Genomic DNA, 7,313 nt, shown 5'->3' with positions numbered 1-7,313 from the left:
CTGCACACCTGGGTCTGGGGGGCGGGAGGGGGTGCTCCCCTCTCCACTGGAAGGCTCCTACCCTTCTCGTCCACTCCTATTGCAGACTCAGTGTCAGGAGTGGACTGAGACATTATGTTGCCTCCTGTAGGCAACGCAAGAAACGCTCAAACCTGTGAAGGATTTTTGTGAGTTTGTTTGAGCCAAACTGTCGACAGTTGTCCAGATGCACAATCCCAACTGTAATGGAAAATACTAAATCGTACATAGGAGTTAAAGTGTTCTTTAAAAAATCACTCTACCTGCCCATCATGTAATTTGAGTACTGATTTGAACTATTTACCAATGATGGGGATAGATAGGCATTTGTTTGCTCAAATGTTTAGTGATATTTATTGAGCACTTTATTTTTAAAAATATGTATTTTTATTGATTTCAGAGAAGAAGGGAGAGCTAGAGAGAGCTAGAAACATCAATGATGAGAGAGAATTGTGGACCGGCTGCCTCCTGCACGCCCTCCACTGGGGATCGAGCCTGCAACCCAGGCATGCGCCCTTGACCGGGAATCAAACCCTGACCTCCTGGTTCATAGGTCGACACTCAACCACGCAGCCACACCAGCCGGGCTTTATTGAGCATTTTCTATGGTAGTCATGGTGATAGACCCTGCCTGGAGTCTGCCAAGTTCATAAAAGATCAAAGACCAAATGAGTCCATTTTCTTCCTTAACAGCTAAAGGAGGAAAAGTTTGTACCCCTAACCAAGTGCAGGTTATTTGCCTGTGGTCTCTGGGCCCCGTATTCACGGATACTCCGCTCCGTGGTGATGGTTGGGCTGGGAGTCTGCAGACTACATTTCCCAGCCTTCCTGGCCAGGTGGCTCCCACTACCCTGCCCAGAGGAGGCCCAAGCGGGGAGTCAGAAGGCGGCATCCTGGGGAAAGGCTGTGTTCCTTACCAAGCCCCAGGGCCAGGTGCAGCAGCCCCTCCTCGGTGGCCTGTCTTCCCTCCCCCCCTCAGGGGCGCCCCCAGCGGTGAGTTTGCTCTGGAGCTCTGATGACGAAATACCGCCCTCACTCTGTTGTCCCAGCTCTAGGACTGAGCCAGTCCTGCAGCCCGGAGTGTGTGATTTAATCGCAGGGTCCGCCCTTTGATCTTCTAGCGCCTCTGTATACAGTTCTGCTACCTGTTGAAAATTCCTTAGAGAATTTCTGTTTTCCTGCCTGGAACCTGGACTGATAAGGGCGCAAATGGGTACCACCTTAGGGTGTTTACAAAGCCACTGGAATACAGCGGAGGGCCCTGGCCGTTTTCACAAAGGCAGGGCTGTAACTCTGACCACACCCATCAGTAACATCTGTTTATCACCACATCATAAGGGCCACTCGGGGACAGGGAGAAGAAATGTGGAAAGTCTCCACATATTCATACTCTGAAAAAGCAATTTCTCTTCTAGGCACTTATTTTAGGTGAGCAAAGAGAGATCCACAATGCATGCATCTCCCTTTAGGCTACTTGAGAATGACTCCTCCAAACTTCTATATCCAACTGTCTTTTGTACATCTCGCTCGATTGTCCCTCACAGTCTCAAACTTAAAATGGATAAAACAGAAATTCACCTTTAACCCCATCCTCTAAAAAATAAAATCAATTCCACTCCTTTAGCGTTTCCTATTTCAGGGAATAGGATCAGTATCCCCCAGTTTCCTGAATAGGGAGCGCACCATCTCTCCCTGCTGCCAACACACACACACTCCTCTATCACAACCTATGGGTGATATGTATCCTGACTCATCCTAGTGGGCCTACTGCTTTCCAGACTTCCAGACTATCAAGTTGTTCCTAGACATTTGTAGAAAATTATAATTTCATTTCCCATAGAACTTTCTATAATGATAGAAATGTGCTATCTGCACTAACCAATATAGTAGCCACTAGCTACATGTCGCCACTGGGCACTAGGAATGTGGCTTCTATGCCCAGGAACTTACTTTTACAAATTTAATTAATTAAACTTAATTAGCTGTATCTTGGCAGTGGCTGCCATATTGGACAGCACACATCTCGGTTCAGGGGCGTCATTGTCTTAGCCACTTGGCATTCTGTACAATTTTCTGCATCCTGCTCAGTCTCGTTCTATTTTTTGTTATTGTTTGTTTTTTAAAGATATTTTAAAATTGATTTCAGAGAGGACGAGAGAGGGAGAGAGAGATAGAAACATCAATGATGAGAGAGAATCATGGATGGGCTGCCTCCTGCACACCCCCTACTGGGGATGGAGCCTGCAACCCCGGCAGGTGCCCTTGACCGGAATCAAACCTGACCTGGTTCATAGGTCCACGCTCAACCACTGAGCCACGCTGGCCTGGCAGCCTCATTCTATTGTTTACGGACCCAATCTTCCAGGCTTATTAAAGTTTTTGTCTTTTTTTCCCCAAACATGACTTCTTTACTTTTTACGAATATAATTGGGTAAGAGAAAAGTCTAAAATAAAGAAGTAGGTTGCAACATGACTTGTAAAAACAGCATTTGGTAAGCAGAACTTTTCAGGAAAGCACTTGAGATATGTTGGGAAGACTGTGCGAGAAGTGCGTGCGTTGGGGAGGGAGGAGGCAGCCAGTAGGTTCTGCATCCCCCTGGCGATGCATTCACAGCCATCCCTTTCCAGGTTTGCATTTTACTGTGCCCAGCAGACAGCTGCTGAGGTCTAGAACGGCTGTGGCTCCTGGGAATATTTCAGAAGCCTCCTGTGTCAAATAAATGGACTACGTAAGAAATTCAGACGGAGAAAGGAGAGTTATATTCCACAGACTACATGTTATTATCAAATAGAAACATATGGATAATTGAATAAGTTTGACTTTAGGGAAGAACTTGCACAAAACATGTCTAGTGTCTTTCACATTGAATCTGTGGGGTGACACTGGTCAGTAAAACCATGCAGATTCCAGGTGTACGACTCTATAACACTCCCTCCGCTCCCTGCACTGTGCACTCACCACCCGAAGTCAAGTCTCTCTGCCACCATTTATCCCCTCTTCGCCCTCTCCCACCCCTCCCCACTCCTTTTCCCTCTGGCAGTCACCATACTATTGTCTGTGTTTATGAGGTGTTTTTGTGGTGTGTGTGTGTGTTTTGCTTAATCCCTTCATCTTTTTCACCTAGCTCCTCAACCCCGCCCCCACCGACAGCTGTCAGTCTCTCCTCTGTATCTATGAGTCTATTTCTATTTTGTTTATTTTGTTCATTAGATCCCACATATAAGTGAAGTGGTGTTTGTCTTTCTCTGACTGATTTATTTCACTTAGCATAATACTCTCCTTTTCAAAATGACCAGAATGGGGAGCACAGTGAGAAAGGGCAAGGTGAAAGGAGTAAAATAACACAAAAACATAAGTAATGGCAATCCATTTAACTGGATAAATGAAGAAGACTATGTAACTGCTGGTTAGTATAACTTCAGTTCAGCCACATCACCCTTCCTCCGGCCACCATGGTCCTATTCTGGACCCAGGGGTGCTCTGCCTAAGAATGGTGCTGGAACCCATAAGCTGTTGGCAGGCCCCTGGGTGAGCTGCAGCCGTGGCGAGACATAGCTGCCTCTGCCTCTCTAACAGAGCAAGTGTGTCACTGGCCCAGCACCTTCTGTCTGTTGGCCTCCTTGTTCTAGCGTCAGTCTCTCCCCCGACCACCAGCTGGGCAGGCTGTTGCAGGGGAGAGAGAGGATCAGGTGCAACCAAACATTTCATAACTGGGGATCCATGTCGTGTGGCCCTTCGCACTTGTAGTGTGGCAGCATACCCCATCTCTTCCCTCCTGCTTCAAAGCGATGTAATAAACTTGACGTGAGCATCTCCGTTTGGCCTGTGAGCCTGTCTGTCCCACGACTTCTGGGAAGGCTTGGCCTGCAGTATCCTTGCAGGCCACATCAAGGTAGTTTCCAACTAGAGGAAACAGGAAAATAAGAACGAACAGTCATAGCATAAGCTAAAGGCATAGAAAGAGAAGAAAGGCATTCACAAATTGTATCTGTTAATGGACTGAGAGACCAAAATCGGCAAGTAAAGGCAAACCCAAAGATCAGATACGGGATTTGTTTTTCTAATTGATTTATGGAAACGGGAAGAAGACGACAAGGCTGTAATGGGTTTGACTCTAACGTTGTGTAAATGTCACTGATGCCAATTACACGTTACCTCTGAGACCAGAAGGGCTGTTTCAGAGGTCAGTGCAACGGAGGCCTGAGGAAGGGACACGCCCTTCAGCAGGCAGACTGACAGCCCCGGGTTTCTCCTTAGTTCCCTCTAATAGCACTGCAGCCATCTTTTAAAATGCCCGCCGCATTTGTTAAGTGTTTAAACTATCAGGAAGAGCGAAAGGAGGCTTTCGAAGCACTTTTAGGTAATTAGGAGGAAAGGCACACACAGTACTGAAGCGTCGTAACCTCCATCTCGTATAAAAACTGCTGTTTGAAATTCTCTGCTATTGTGAGATAGTCCGTTGTTCTGTAAACTCTGTCACTTTTAGACCGTCTCTTATTCTGTAAAATGACTTGGTTTTTAGTTTGAGTAATAGAAAAAAATAAACTTAACTGTCTGACCTTGCAAGCTAACCATCTAAGGTAACAGACTAATACCGGTAATAATGCCCATATTCTTATGACAAGTGTTGGTTCATTTTGTATTCAAGGTTACAGACTGTAACAATAACTCACACAGAGCTCTTGGTGAAATCTGCAGACAAAGGAGCCCAAAAGATATAAATACGGGAAACTTCTTCTGTGTCTTCGCTCAGAGATTTGAGAGACACCTCCCTCTGGGTCCACAGGAAATAAAGACTCCTAATTAATTGGCTCTTTAAGGCGTCTTGGATCTAGCTCGCTGATTTACGATACAATAGTACTACTTTCTATCGAAGTTTTATTATTACTGTACAATTTCTGAAACAGTCTCTGTAAATTCCCACTTTTAAAACACCGTTAATGCAGCTGTTTTAGAGATCTGTGGGGTGAAAGAGTTAGTGAAATGAACTATCCCTTTGACATGAAATTGATTTATTCCTAACTGGCATCTTTTATAATCCGTTTTCTTTAACAGGTCACTATCTCTGTGGCACAGAAAATGTTGCGCTAAGTCTTATCAGGTAGGTGAGCTGCTGTACATACGGTGCTTGCAGCGCGCTGGACAATGGCAGTCCTCACATAAGAAGTGGAATTGTTTATGGAGCAAGTACTTTTAAGAGCTTACTCCGTGGTTTTTGAAAGCCTATGACATTTTGGGGTGTAGCTAATGCAAACTGACAGCCTTAATGCTTTAATACTGGCTTTAAGTTTTTTTGCTTTTACAACTTAATTCGCACTTTGAAGTTGAGTTTTTCTCAATAACTTGAAATGGTAAAAACTAGGAAAAGAAAGTGCATTCTGTGATGAATCAAAGGTAAACCCTACATTCAAAGAGACTGATGGTACAATAGCATCATTAGTGCTACTTATTTTTTTAAAATCCGTTGGGGTTTTAAATATTTATATCATTTTACAAAATGACGTAAATGGTAGAAGATTTGTGCTCAGAATTTACATAGTACTAGTGAACTTTGTGCCATTTTTGTAACAAAAGCCTCTATTCTAGAGATCTGGATCAGAAAAATAGTAAAAATCATTTTTGTCACTGTATACCTAACCACCAGAAAAAATGGTTTTAGTTGTGTACATTCTTTAAAACATATGACAGTAGCCAGTGCAAATATTGTAATTTTTACAATTACATTTCTAAATTCTAAAAAAATTTTCAAATGAATATACAAAGGCAATCCTTGTATAAATGCTCAAAAAAAAGATACTAAAACCAAATTATGGCTAAGATACTAAATCTGTTTCAGATTACGAATGAGCGCGTACAAAGAAATCACTAGTTCCTCCCTCTCCACTCCCAGCCTCCTCTGGGCCCTCACGTCAGCTGACTTAGGAATGTGGTGTGTGTTCTCTGGCCAGGCACTGGCCCTCAGATCTCCCTCTGGTCGGAATGGTCTCTGCTGTGTTTTCTCTCATTCGTTTTTGGGTCCAATGTGCAATCAGTCAAAGCCTGTTGATCTTGGTGAAAGTTAGAGAGAAAACAGCCTTGGCCAGTGGCCACAGAAGCATAAAAAGTGTCATGAAGGGAAAACATCGGGTATTTTTTCATCCTGGGTAGGAGCTGGGTCCTGACTTCTGTTTGCAACTGGAGTAGTTCTGCTGCCGCTCTGAGGGCTGAGCGTTGCGCATAGCAGGCTCCCTCCAGGCAGCATCCCCAGTCTCACTGACTCAGGAAACGACCCTCTCACTGAAGCAGCTCCCACGTCGCATCGCATCCCAGTCTAGACTGTCGTCCTGGGGGGAGGGCGGGAGGTGGGGGGCACAGAATTCTGTGTGCACACACAAACTCATCTGTATGCGCTTGAACAGTGAGATTTGGAACAATTTCGTTAAGATGCCTAGGAAGATCCTTTGCGTTTGGGCTACTGAACAAGGAGGACATGTGTGTTCTTCTGTAAAACGCAAATTAAGTGTTTCCCCACTTCCCTTTCTGGGAGGCCCTCTCCCTCGATGAAAATGTAGGCAGTCTTCATGCTTTTTCTAGTCGTCTTAAATATTAGACACAGTTACTTGGTTCTTTAAGCTTCAGTGTCAGTTTAACACTCAAATAGGAGGTCTCATTTAATCCTGGCTTTTTAGCCGAGGCCTCTCTCCCGCCCGTCTCCAGGCCGGTCACAGGCCCGACGCTGGCAGCTGGGGAGGTGGAGGCAGGGCGCGCAGCCGGTTGCTCGCGGAACCTTTCCCTGCGGCCCAGCTCCATGTGGTCGGGCCTCGGGGCCCCTGGGAGCATGGCGATGGGATTCACAGTCTTCCTCAGGGATTCTGGACTTGCAGACGTTGGAAATGGACTCCCAGGAGCGTGCCCGTGGCTCCTTCATGACCTCTCTGCCCGTCCTGCGGGTGCCCGGGACAGGAGCTGACTGGTCCTTGGTGTATTTATTTTCTTGGCTTTTTCTGCAGCGGACCATTCAGCTTTCTTGGGCAGCCTTTGGGGCGTCACCTAAGAAGGCCCCGGGCTGGCGCGTTACAGTGAGTGGCCTGCAGTTGGCAGGCGGGAGAGCCACATGGTTCCCCCAGACGCTGGAAGCCGTGATTTACTGCCGGAACTCGGAACCAAGTGCTGTGACCCAGGGGCCACCCCACACAGCCACCCACCCCTCCCCTTGGCTTCCTCAGCACCCAGCCAGCTGTTCCCCAGCCCTCCCATTCTCCAGACGGGAGGTAGGTGCTCCCGGGGCGCGCAGATCGAGTCGCGCAGATCGAGT

Source organism: Myotis daubentonii, chromosome 5 (genome assembly GCF_963259705.1).
Source record: "Myotis daubentonii chromosome 5, mMyoDau2.1, whole genome shotgun sequence".
In the NCBI taxonomy this organism is placed as follows: Eukaryota; Metazoa; Chordata; class Mammalia; order Chiroptera; family Vespertilionidae; genus Myotis; species Myotis daubentonii.
This window is presented reverse-complemented; position numbering follows the sequence as displayed.